Raw genomic sequence first — 14,090 nt, 5'->3', positions numbered from 1 at the left:
GGCCCACGCCTGTTTTTTCTAACTACTTTTCTCATTTTCTCAAAGTTTCCCTTTTGAAAGTTTAGTGCTAGAGCCATAGATTTACATACTGTTCCCCTTTCAGTCATTAATTTAAATGTGATCATATTATGATCACTATTGCCAAGCAGCCCCACCATTGTTACCTGTCTCATCAAATCCTGAGAGGAGAGGATCACCTTGATGGTGGCTGAAAGGAATCAGTAAGTTTTTGCTTGGGACATTGACTTTTTTAAAAGTATTGGGGCAAAGTTAACTATTTGGGAATATTATTTAGTGTGTTTGTGCCTTTAATAGTCAGAAAGGCAGTGAATAAACAAGTTAGACTGTATTTTTAAATAGTCAGTCAATAAGGTAGCAGTAGGTAGTGTGTTTATTTTTAAAAGGCTGCAGTACAAACTGAGTGTTTGTATTGAAAAAAAAAACCCCACAAAAAAAAACAACCAACCCAAAAAGTATCCAGAAGCTAGAAATAAGCTAGGAGCAGTATATACCTAAGTAGAAAAGTTGAATAGTTCAGCTCAGTTACTCACCTTGGAAAGGTGTTGAGGTAGTGTGATTGGGTTTGAATAGGCACCTGTTACGACTGAGCTCCGGTGGCTCCAGGTTGAGAGAGACAGGAATGGCTAGAACAGAGTCTGGGTCCAGGCTGGGTCAGGGCAGGCGGCAAGTAGCAGTGTCTAGGTCCAGGCTGGGTCAGAGCAGGCGGCAGATAGCAGTGTCTGGGTCCAGGCTGGGTCAGAGCAGGCGGCAAGTAGCAGTGTCTGGGTCCAGGCTGGGTCAGGGCACAGTAAGCAGGGGAAGGCAGGGCAGGTCAGAAGGCCCGTAGGCCACACACACACAGAGGGCCCGTAGGCCACACAACGTAAGCGGGGCAAGGCAGGTCAGAAGGCCCGTAAGCCACACACACACAGAAGGCCCGTAGGCCACACACCGTAAGCGGGGCAAGGCAGGTCAGAAGGCCCGTAGGCCACACACACACAGAAGGCCCGTAGGCCACACACCGTAAGCGGAGTAAGGCAGGTCAGAAGGCCCGTAGGCCACACACACACAGAAGGCCCGTAGGCCACACACCGTAAGGCAGGTCAGAAGGCCCGTAGGCCACACACACACAGAAGACCCATAGGCCACACACCGTAAGGCAGGTCAGAAGGCCCGTAGGCCACACACACACAGAAGGCCCGTAGACCACACACACCGTAAGTAGGGCAAGGCAGATCAGAAGGCCCGTAGGCCAGGTATGGAAAGCAAGGAAGAAGGCCCGAAGGCCGCGCAAGGCAAGCCAAGGAAAGGCCCGAAGGCCGCGCAAGGCAAGCCAAGGAAAGGCCCGAAGGCCGCGCAAGGCAAGGCAAGGCAAGGAAAGGCCCGAAGGCCACGTAAGGCAAGGCAGGCTAGAGCAGGGAGCCCAGATGAGCTCGATGCCGAAGCCCCGAGGGAACTGTCAGGCAGGGTTATAAGGGCAAACCCAGAATATAGAGTGTACAGGGGAGATGAACTGGGCCTGTCAGGAGAGCCAGCACTAGAGGGACCCCTGGTGGTGAGGCGGTTGCATTGCAGCCAGAGCTGTAACAGTACCCCCTCCTCAAGGCCTCCCCCTCCTCCTGGGTCCCATCTTAGCAGGGGGTACTCAAAAATGAAATCAGACCCCTCCGAGGGCGATGCGGCAGGTTCAACTCATTCCCGAGGCAGCAAAGCAGTCCAGAACCCCTCCTGGGGTAAGGCGTCAGGCTCGGACCCCTCCTGGGACGACAGCAGGGCCAGTCCGGACCTCTCCGGGGGCGGCAGCTGGACCGGTACGGACCCCTCAGGGGACGGTAGCAGGACCGGTTCGAGCCCTTCCGGGGGCGGCAGCAGGACCGGTTCGAGCCCCTCCGGGGGCGGCAGCAGGACCGGTTCGAGCCCCTCTGGGGGCGGCAGCAGGGCCGGTTCTGACCCCTCAGGGGATGGCAGCAGGACCGGTTCGAACCCCTCCGAGGGCGGCAGCAGGACTGGATCGAGCCCCTCCAGCGGCGGCAGCAGGGCTGGTTCAAGCCCCTCCGGGGGCGGCTGCAGGACCGGTTTGGCAGGCTCAGATGGCTGGGTCAGAAAGTGTCAGTATGTCCGGTTCGGACCCCTCAGGGGACGGTAGCAGGACCGGTTCGAAACCCCTCTGGGGGCGGCAGCAGGACCGGTTCGAGCCCTTCCGGGGGCGGCAGCAGGTCCGGTTCGAGCCCCTCCGGGAGCGGCAGCAGGACCGGTTCGAGCCCCTCCGGGGTTGGCAGCAGGACCGGTTCAGCAGGCTCTTCTTGGGGTAGTGCAGCAGGCTCGGGCCCCTCTCGGGGTGAAACAGCAGGCTTGAACACCTCTACGGGCGTTGTAGCAGGCTCGGACCCCTCTCGGGGCATTGTAGCAGGCTCGGACCCCTCTTGGGGCGATGAGGCAGGCTCGTTCCCCTCTTGGGGCGATGAGGCAGGCTCGGACCCCACTCGGGGCAGTTGTGGCAGGCTCGGACTCCTCTCGGGGCAATGAAGCAGGCTCAGACCCCTCTTGGGGCATTGTAGCAGGCTCGGACCTCTCTCGGGGCGATGAAGCAGGTTCGTACCCCTCTCGGGGCGATGAGGCAGGCTCGGACCCCTCTCGGGGTGATGAGGCAGGCTCGGACCCCTCTCGGGGCGTTGTAGTAGGCTCGGACCCCTCTCCGGGCATTGTAGCAGGCTCGAACACCTCTCCGGGCATTGTAGCAGGCTCGGACCCCTCTCGGGGCGATGAAGCAGGTTCGGACCCCTCTCGGGGCGATGAAGCAGGCTCGGACCCCTCTTGGGGCAATGAAGCAGGCTCAGACCCCTCTCGGGGCGAATAAAGCAGGTTCAGACCCCTCTCGGGGCGTTGTAGCAGGCTCGGGCCCCTCTCGGGGCGATGTTGCAGACTCGGACACCTCTCGGGGCGAGGTAGCAGGCTCGGACCCCTCTCGGGGTAAAACAACAGGCTTGGGCCCCTCACGGGGTGAAACAGCAGGCTTGGGCCCCTCTCGGGGTGATGTAGCAGACTCAGATGGCAAAGCAGCAAGGTTAGGAGTAGTGTACATGGAAGACCCAGATTGTACTGCCAAGGGCTTGATACCTCGAGCCAAAGTCTGAAGCTCCTGATTTTGTTTCTGGAGGAGCATTTTAGAGAAGGCACAGGCAGTTCTAGGACGTCTAGGGAAGGTGCTCTTTACAGGCTGTTCAGCAGCTGTGGGAAGCAGAGCCCTGCTCGGGTTAATTAGTTCCATCTGTTTTTGTGTTTGAGATTCTAGAACGGAAGTCCTAGAAGTTCTCTTGACCAGGTAAGTTTTTGGTTTTCCTGAAGTATAAGTTGCTTTTTGGTGAGAAGTTTTGTGAAAAGTTATGCTACAATCTTCTGTTAGTAAACTGTCCAGGGTGAAAACATTCCTGGCTGAGCCAGAAGCAGGGCAGAGTGTAATAGCACTGGCTGAATCTTTTTGAGGAGAAGGTGGCCCGTTAGCTGTGCAGCGGGGGCAGGGTTTGCCTGGAGGCAACAGACAAGGAAGACAGAGACACTTCCACCAGCCTGGTTTGGGAGAATTACAATTAAGGCATTCTTGGTATACAGACACATTTCTTCTGTGACAGTTGCTGCACATCCAGTGCTCCTGGTCCGAGAGCTGACAAGCTAAACATTTCAGGTAAGTAGGATAATTCAGAGTTTGACAAATGGTACAGATAATAAACCGTGAAGACTCACCGTCTGAATACTGAGTCCTTTCTGTCTCTCCCAATGTGAATGGCTTCGGCATACTGTTACGACTGGGCTCCGGTAAGAAGTCGGCCGTCATAGTTGGTGATTCAATTATTAGGAATGTAGATAGCTGGGTGGCTGGTGGGCATAAGGATCGCCTGGTAGCATGCCTACCTGGTGCGAAGGTGGCGGACCTCAAGCGTCACCTAGATAGGATTTTAGACAGTGCTGGGGAGGAGCCGACTGTCGTGGTACATGTGGGCACCAACGACATAGGAAAATGTGGGAGGGAGGTTCTGGAAGCCAAATTTAGGCTCTTAGGTAGAAAGCTTAAATCCAGAACCTCCAGGGTAGCATTCTCTGAAATGCTCCCTGTTCCACACGCAGGTCACCAGAGGCATGCAGAGCTCCGGAGTCTCAATGCGTGGATGAGCCGATGGTGCAAGGAAGAGGGATACAGTTTTGTTAGGAACTGGGGAACCTTTTGGGGAAGGGGGAGTCTCTTTCGAAGGGATGGGCTCCACCTTAACCAGGGTGGAACCAGACTACTGGTGCTAACCTTTAAAAAGGAGATAGAGCAGCTTTTAAACTAGAACAAAGAGGAAAGCCAACAATCGCTCAGCAGCGCATGGTTCGGAGAGAGGTATCTTTAGCATTAGAATTAGGGCATCCCGACAGTGAGGTTCCAATAATTAGAAAAGTAGTCCAAGTGCCTGTAACTAAAACCTCTCCTGAGCTAAAAATTTCTAACTTATCCCTATCAATTAAAAAGCAGAATGAAAATACAAACAAAAAACAAACTTTGAAATGTTTGTATGCTAATGCAAAAAGTCTAAGAAGTAAGATGGGAGAATTAGAATGTATAGGAGTGAATGATGACAGACTTAATTGGCATCTCAGAGACTTGGTGGAAAGAGGATAACCAATGGGACAGTGCTATACCGGGGTACAAATTATAGCGCAATGACAGAGAGGAGCACTCGGGAGGAGGTGTGACGCTTTATGTCCGGGATGGCATAGAGTCCAACAGGATAAACATCCTGCATGAGACTAAATACAAAATTGAATCTTTATGGGTAGAAATCCCTTGTGTGTCGGGGAAGACTATAGTGATAGGGGTATACTACTGTCCACCTGGTCAAGATGGTGAGTCGGACAGTGAAATGATAAGAGAAATTAAGGAAGCTAACCAAATTGGTAGTGCAATAATAATGGGAGACTTCAATTACCCCAATATTGACTGGGTAAATGTATCATCACGTCACGCTAGAGAGATAACGTTCCTGGATGGAATAAATGATAGCTTTATGGAGCAATTGGTTCAGGAACCGACGAGAGAGGGAGCAATTTTAGATCTAATTCTCAGTGGAACACAGGACTTGGTGAGAGAGGTAACGGTGGTGGGGCCGCTTGGCAATAGTGATCATAACATGATCAAATTTGATTTAATGACTAGAAGAGGAACAAAGTGCAAATCCAAGACTCTCGTGCTAAACTTTCAAAAGGGAAACTTTGATAAAATGAGAAAAATTGTTAGAAAAAAACTGAAAGGAGCAGCTACAAAAGTAAAAAAATGTCCAAGAGGCGTGGTTATTGTTAAAAAATACCATTCTAGAAGCACAGTCCAGATGTATTCCACACATTAAGAAAGGTGGAAAAAAGGCAAAATGATTACCGGCGTGGTTAAAAGGGTAGGTGAAAGAAGCTATTTTAGCCAAAAGATCTTCATTCAAAATTTGGAAGAAGGATCCAACAGAAGAAAATAGGATAAAGCATAAATGTTGGCAAGTTAAATGTAAAACATTGATAAGACAGGCTAAGAGAGAATTTGAAAAGAAGTTGGCTGTAGAGGCAAAAACTCACAGTAAAACCTTTTTTAAATACCGTATTTTTCGCTCCATAAGACGCACCTGACCATAAGACGCACCTAAGATTCAGAGGGGGAAAATAAAAAAAAAATAAAATTGTGCTAAACCGGCTCTGCGTCTGGGCGTCTTATGGAGCAAATTAGGGGAGTGCATAGTTTTTTTTTTTCTCCCCATTTTGTTTTCGGGTCTGGGGAGGGCCATTTCGGTCCACTCCCCAGATCAGAAAATTTTTCTTTCTGTGGGAACCCCCAAACCCCCCCCCCCCCATCCCAACCCTTTAAATTAACAACCTCCACCCCCCTGACCCCCCCAAGACCTGCCGAATTAATTTCCTGCAACCCCCCACCCTCCTGACCCCCCCAAGACCTGCCAAACGTCCCTGGTGGTCCAGCGGGGGTCCAGGAGCGGTCCGGGAACGATCTCCTGGGCGTGAGCCGTCGGCTGCCAGTAAACAAAATGGCGCCGACGGCCCTATGCCCTCACTATGTCACTGAGACCGACCGCTGCTATTGGTCGGTCTCAGTGACATAGTGAGGGCATAGGGCCGTCGGCGCCATTTTGTTTACTGGCAGCCGACGGCCCTATGCCCTCACTATGTCACTGAGACCGACCAATAGCAGCGATCGGTCTCAGTGACATAGTGAGGGCATAGGGCCGTCGGCTGCCAGTAAACAAAATGGCGCCGACGGCCCTATGCCCTCACTATGTCACTGAGACCGACCAATAGCAGCGGTCGGTCTCAGTGACATAGTGAGGGCATAGGGCCGTCGGCGCCATTTTGTTTACTGGCAGCCGACGGCCCACGCGCAGGAAATCATTCCCGGACCCCCGCTGGACCACCAGGGACGTTTGGCAGGTCTTGGGGGGGTCAGGAGGGTGGGGGGTTGCAGGAAATTAATTTGTCAGGTCTTGGGGGGGTTGTAGGAAATTAAGTCGGCAGGTCTTGGGGGAGTCGGGGGGGGGGGGGGGGTGTTTGTTAGATTTTTGTTTGGTTTTTTTTTTATATTCGCTCCATAAGACGCACATACATTTTCCCCCCACCTTTGGGGGAAAAAAAGTGCGTCTTATGGAGCGAAAAATACGGTATATCCGAAGCAGAAAGCCTGTGAGGGACTCAATTCTTTTTACCACATAAGGTGTTGGCTTAGGAGTTTACCTAAAGCTTTCTTATTTCGTTTCCAGTAACCATTCCCACACTTCTTCTGGGGAAGACGATATCTGCTATGAATTTGCATGAGATCAAGTAGCATGCATAGAAGGAAGGGCCTGTAAATCTATCCCACGCATATAGATTGTGGATATCATGAAAACCTGACAGGTGGGGTTTCCACTGCACATATATGGAACCCATTGGTCTTCAACTTGCTTTTTCGGTATCTAAGTTATCCTTGCACTCAGACGCATGCCTGTTTCTGCAGCAAGTTAAAAATGGATCTACTGGGGATTGAATCCAAGCCCTTCCATGTGTAAAGCAGATGTGATACCCACTACACTATGGAACCAACTAACTCCTTCTTTTAACCTGTGAGCAACTGTTGAACTCTTGATGCCAGACTAAAGGAGGACTAATTGAACAAGCATCTCAGCTAGAGAAGTGCATTCATTGAAAACAAAATATAAAAATGAAATCAGTGGAGCCAACTTGTTTATTTTTATTTATTTATTTTATTTATTAAAAATTCTTGTATACCATCGTTCATAATATACATCACAACGGTTTACATGTTACAAAATCATAAAATCAAACTGAAATATCTAAAAGGTACAGTAAAATATGATAAAAAATAAAATTGTTAATCAATTATTAATAAATGAACATAAAACAAAGATAAAAATAATGTTTCTTTAAACCAATTAGTCCTTTTTTTCAAGATAGTCAATATAAGCCTGTTCGAACAGCCATGCTTTTAGAGCTTTTTTAAAAGCTTTAAACTCTGACTCCAAACTCTTAGGGTCCAAAATGAGCTGAAGGGGACCCGTGAACTAAAGGAATCCTACTTGTTTCATTTCTGTCAAACAGAATGATTTCTATAAGCAATTCTCCTCGCGACGAACAGCTCCTGCAGCACCAGCAACTTCGTCCTCTTCATCTCTTCCACGGCACCCGGCGCGAGGGAGGGCCTGCGCGGTCGGCGCCACAGACCCATCGGGGTAAGGCCCTTGAATTTCTCCCTTGCCCCCGCTGGGTCCGAGGCCGACCACGCGGCCTATCACGCCGGCCTGCCGCCGCCCTGACCGGAAGGAAGGCCCGCCTCAACACTCCTACCTGCAGCCAATCGAAAAGGGCACAGAGGCCCTTTAAATTGCAGCGGGTCCGGCGATCTCTCTCCTCCTCGTGACGAACAGCTCCTGCAGCACCAGCAACTTCGTCCTCTTCATCTCTTCCACGGCACCCGGCGCGAGGGAGGGCCTGCGCGGTCGGCGCCACAGACCCATCGGGGTAAGGCCCTTGAATTTCTCCCTTGCCTCCGCTGGGTCCGAGGCCGACCACACGGCCTATCACGCCGTCCTGCCGCCGCCCCGCCCGGAAGGAAGGCCCGCCTCAACACTCCTACCTGCAGCCAATCGAAAAGGGCACAGAGGCCCTTTTAATTGCAGCAAATCCGGCGCCGCGCGCCGAAGGAGCGCGACAAAGGGGCCTGCCCCTTTGTTTTGCCCCTTCGGTTCGCCCCTCGCTCACCACGAGCAGTGCCCCAATTCTCCTCCTAAACTGGTTCCAGAAATCTTACTACAGCCAAGAACACCCTGACAGAAGCCGCCGCCTGTCACCGGAGACAAGAATCCGTACCAAGAGAACACTTTCACTAAAGACAGACCAAAGACCGTTCACAAAGTTCCGCCCCTCTCCAGATAAAGTATTCAACACACTGCACCTTCACAGCAAGCTTATCAGACGTAAGTGTGTCCCCCTCTGGATTTACTGTCAACTTGCTTTACAGTATCTGCATTTCCTAACCTACCTTATCCAAATGCCTACCTACTATGTTTAACTGCATTTACTTTGTTACACTGCAATAATCTATTCACCTGCATTACTCTAATCGATTGCCTTAAGCTGTGAAGTTGCATGTCATCTGTCCATATTGCGTTACTCTGGTCAAGTCCCCTACGCTGTTAATCTACTTTAAGCTGTTCATTTGTATTTACAGTGCATGCTTCTACATTGTTCTGCTACCATTGCCTTAATCTGGTTAATTGCATGACTGTGCCTGCATCTCACAACTTATCCTTCTCCCCAATACACCTCCACTAGCCCCTGCACAATAATGCCCCCACACGCTTACTTCTGTCCCCCCAATTACCCGCTCGGACACCCCCTTAAACTAACCCTCCCCCCCTACAGCCACCATTACCCTCAAAAAAGGCGGCTGACCTCCATTCCCATATCTCCCACCTCACAAGCACTCACCATCTCCCTCATTTCTCTGCTACTCATTAACGCCCAATCCCTAAAACAAAAAACGCACCTACTCCATGATATTCTAACTGACTCCAAACCAGAAATCTTTGCAGAACTGAAACCTGGTTCAAACCCTGCGACACCCCCCTCATCAACCAACTACCTTCTGAAACCTATGACATTTTCTCCATCCCCCGAAAAAAGAAAAGAGGAGGAGGCCTACTCCTCCTAGCTAAAAAAGAACTCAAGCTCACCTCACATACCTGCAATATTCCCAACCAATACGAAGTAGGCCTTTTCAAATCGCAATCTCTACAAATCTGCCTTATATATACCCCTCCTGGTCTATTAGAAAAAGACCCCTCCCCCCTCATCGAATTCCTCACCGTCTCCCTCTCTCCTGACATCCCCACGATACTCCTTGGCGACTTTAACCTGCATGTCGTCTCCACCCCTCAATCCCCATCATGCGAAGCCTTCATTTCATCCTTAGACGCCATGGGCCTTACCCAACTTATCCATTCCCCAACCCACAAAGCAGGTCATACCCTTGACCTCATCTTAACCAACGCACTCATCAACGTCATCCGCTCCCCTACATGCTTCCCTGTCCCCTGGTCTGATCACTCGATCATTAACACAACCCTCTCTCTACAAACCCCATCTACCTCCTCTCCTTCTCAGCCTAAATCCTTCCAATTTCGTAAAACCTGCCCTATAGATACCCTCGCCACCGCCTGCTCCAACATCCCAATTCACATTTACCTGGAGACAGCAGACAGGGCTATATCCTCCTGGACAGAAACAACACAGGAAATCGCTAACAATCTATGCCCAATCATTCACAAAACAATCACACAAACCAAATCATCCAAAAAACCCTGGTACTCCCAGACACTCAAAACCCAAAAACTCCAGCTTAGAGCAGCAGAAAGACACTGGCGCAAACATCCCTCTACTGCCACAAAAACCACCTACTACCAACTCATGCACGCTTATAGAAACGCCATTCAAACAACAAAAAAAGAAAACTATGCCAAGAAAATTCACCACCTCCAATTCAACCCTAAAGCACTATTCACTCTAGTCTCAAATCTTACCAAATCCAACGTGTCCACATCCCAAATCCCCTCCACACAAACCCGATGCAATGAAATTGCCATGTTCTTTAAGAACAAAATATCCAACATCACCTGCCAAATTTACCCCGAATACCAAAAATTCCCCCATCACCAGTTGCATCACCCCCCCCCCACCCCACATACACCCACTATCCTCTCTTCTTTTGAACCTTCCTCATCTCTAGAAATAGAAAACATTTTTAAAAAGATGAGACCCTCCTCCCACCCTTCAGAAACTATCCCTACTAAACTACTCCTCGCTATCCCCAAAACCATAGCCACTTCACTTTCCAAAATCGTTAACTGCTCCCTGGAACACGGCCTAGTACCTATCTCCCTGAAACAAGCCGTGGTCAAACCCATCTTAAAAAAACCCTCCCTTGACCCCTCAAACCTTGCCAATCTCCGTCCCATCTCCAACCTCCCTTTCCTCTCCAAAATCATTGAGAAACTTTTAAACTCCCACCTCTCCGACTACCTAGAACAATCCAACATACTCCCACCCACACAATATGGTTTCCGAAAGCACCTCAGCACCGAATCCCTACTCCTCTCCCTCACAGACACCATCATCAAAGGTATGGATGCTGGCAACTTTTATCTCATCGCCATGCTAGATATCTCCGCCGCTTTCGACACTGTAGATCACAACATCCTCATCAACACTCTCATCAGCATAGGAATCTCAGGTACTGCCCTCTCCTGGATAAAATCCTTCCTCCAAAACCGTACCTTCACAGTCCTCACCGACAATTTCACGTCCCCCCCTATTAATCTCGACTGTGGTGTCCCCCAAGGATCCTCCCTCTCTTCCACCTTGTTTAACATTTACATGCTCCCCCTTACAAACCTCCTCTCCAACTGTGGGATTACACACTTCATCTACGCAGATGATGTGCAAATCCTCATTCCTTTCACAAATTCTGTTCTCACTGCTCTCCAAAAATGGAACACCATTCTCGCCTCCATAAACCAACTCCTCACTGACATGCACCTAGCCCTTAACCCGCAAAAAACTGAACTCCTCCTCATCTCCTCTAAACATGCACGCACACCCTCCCCCCCCCCCCACCCTCCAACCCTCTAACTTTCTCTCTGACACAAGAAACCTAGGTGTCATACTTGACAACCAACTTTCAAACCATATATCAAATCTATCCTTAGCAGCTGCTACTTCAAACTACAAACCCTCAAAAAACTCAAACCCCTCCTCTACTTCTCTGATTTCCGTACTGTACTCCAATCCATTATCTTTTCAAAAATTGATTATTGTAACGCACTCCTACTGGGACTTCCTGCTTCCTACATCAAACCTCTACAACTCCTTCAAAATGCTACTGCACGCATCCTCACCAATGCCAAAAAGAAAGACCACATTATTCCCACCCTCTTTAATCTCCACTGGCTTCCTATCCACTCACGAATTTTATACAAGACCCTTACCCTCATCCACAAAAGCATAATCAACGAACACTACAACTGGCTAAACCCACCCTTCCTCCCTCGTACCTCCACAAGACCCACCCGCTCCTCTCTCTGTGGAACTCTCATTCCTCCCTCCATAAAATCCACTAAACTCATCTCCACCACCAACAGGGCCCTTTCCCTCGCAGGCCCTTCCCTTTGGAACTCCATGCCTCTTGACTTACGCTCTGAAACCTCCACACCCACCTTCAAAAAGAAACTCAAAACCTGGCTCTTCCTCCAAGCATACCCCCAATCATCATCATCACCTACCAACACCCAAACCCTTCCACCCTCCCGTACTAACACCCCCTCCACAGGACCTACACCCACACCCTCTAAGGAAACACAAACCCCTCACCTAACCTCCAGCACATAATATTTGTCACTTAACGCAACCATACACACTTTCTCACCTCAAGTACTGAGTTTCTACGCGCTTATACAATTTTGTATATAACCTATGTATCTGTCAATAATCCCTCGACCCCTGTACATATGTTTTCCTTATGTACCAGTTTTCACCCTCCCCTGCCCCCTCCTCTGTCTCGATCACCCCACCCCCTCCTTCCACAAGTTATCTAGTTTTTTGCTCTGTTTTTGAGCTTATGTTATACACTGTTCCTTGTAAAGGCTCTGCCTATATATCCTTGTTGTAAGTAATCTGTAAACCGGCACGATGTGCAAACGGTTGCCGGTATATAAAATTAAATAAATAAATAAATAAATAATAAATACATAAATAAATAAATATAGTCAAAAGACCCATGGAAATCATAGGCATAGCAACAGTTGCAAATGTATGGAGAAAGGTTCATACACTGTGGAGCGGGCAGGCTGCAGAGAAGGGTCGGATTGGCATACCTTCAAGCAATGAGAGTTATGATGTATCGCAGCGGAGCATTTTCCTAGTCTCCTATAATGCCTGCAGAGCGGGTTACAGTGATGCTGAGCTCGAAGAATGAGCATGTCACAGCCTTGCTCTGCATTGTTTCTCTAGACATTGTCTGTGAGAAAGCATAGCTCTGAGGTCTCTCCGAATTCTTGGTAAGGATTTTTGCTGTGGCAGCCCATTAACACAAGACAGGAAAACAAACCATGGAGGCAGCATGGCATCACAATATCTCTGCATCATTGTAGATTTGTGTTGCTTTGCTTGTTGTTCTGTTTTTCCTTTTTCGTGATTGAAGCCTTAGCTACACTTCAGATTAGTTATTTATTCTCTGTATGACTGCCAGTGGGCACAATGTGGGCAGTGGGAGCTAGGTAGTACTGGGCATAAGCAAGCAGTGAAGGCAGGCCAGAAAGTGCAGCATAACAGGCTGTATTGTGAAGCCTGTCTGTGACAGAGAAATAGTGCAGACAGAGCAGACAGGATGACACTCACTATTTGCCTGGCAGAAGGCAAAGTGTGTGCAGTGGGCACTAGGCAGTGGGCATTATACTACAACGGAAAAATGTTAAATCGTTGTAGTAATCTTAACATCCCCGGTGACATATATCAATGATGTGAGGGAGAGGGAAAGGCAGAGCAGATGAAGTAACTTTAAATGTGTCCAAAATTGCGCACTTTTGCACTGGCACCGGCAGGTAAAAACCAAAAATGAGTACGGATGTGAATCGTGTCCCCTATTGTCTTAACGATTGAAATCGTCTGGCAGGAGAAGAAAATCGTGTTTGGCACGATTGTTTCGTTAAAAAATTGTTTTTTCCGATTAGTGCGCACTAACGGGAGTTAGTGCACACTAATCGGGAGTTAGTGCGCACTAACAGAAAATGATACAGTTTGACACTTTTCAGGTCAGTTATGGTCAGTTTAGGAATGAATATGTATTCCTATTGGCTGCCCTCTTATTTATTCATGTTACCAATGTTCCCACTGACAATATATGGGGGATGGGAAATGGAAACAGTTGGTAGCTTGACAAAAAAAGTAATGTGATCAGTCAATGTGACTAGAACTTGTGCCCTAACCCTGATACCAGGGGTGTTGTGATCTTCCTGCACACAGTGCCCTAACCCTGACACCAGGGGTGTTGTGATCTTCCTGTACACAGTGCCCTATCCCTATTAATACCAGGAGTATTGTGATCTTCCTGCACACAGTGCCCTAACCCTGATACCAGGGGTGTTGTGATCTTCCTGCACACAGTGCCCTATCCCTATTAATACCAGGAGTGTTGTGATCTTCCTGCACACAGTGCCCTATCCCTATTAATACCAGGAGTGTTGTGATCTTCCTGCACACAGTGCCCTAACCCTGACACCAGGGGTGTTGTGATCTTCCTGCACACAGTGCCCTATCCCTATTAATACCAGGAGTGTTGTGATCTTCCTGCACACAGTGCCCTAACCCTGATACCAGGGGTGTTGTGATCTTCCTGCACACAGTGCCCTAACCCTGACACCAGGGGTGTTGTGATCTTCCTGCACATAGTGCCCTAATCCCTATTAATACCAGGAATGTTGTGATCTTCCTGCACACAGTGCCCTATCCCTATT

Source organism: Rhinatrema bivittatum, chromosome 6 (genome assembly GCF_901001135.1).
Source record: "Rhinatrema bivittatum chromosome 6, aRhiBiv1.1, whole genome shotgun sequence".
NCBI lineage: Eukaryota > Metazoa > Chordata > Amphibia > Gymnophiona > Rhinatrematidae > Rhinatrema > Rhinatrema bivittatum.
This window is presented reverse-complemented; position numbering follows the sequence as displayed.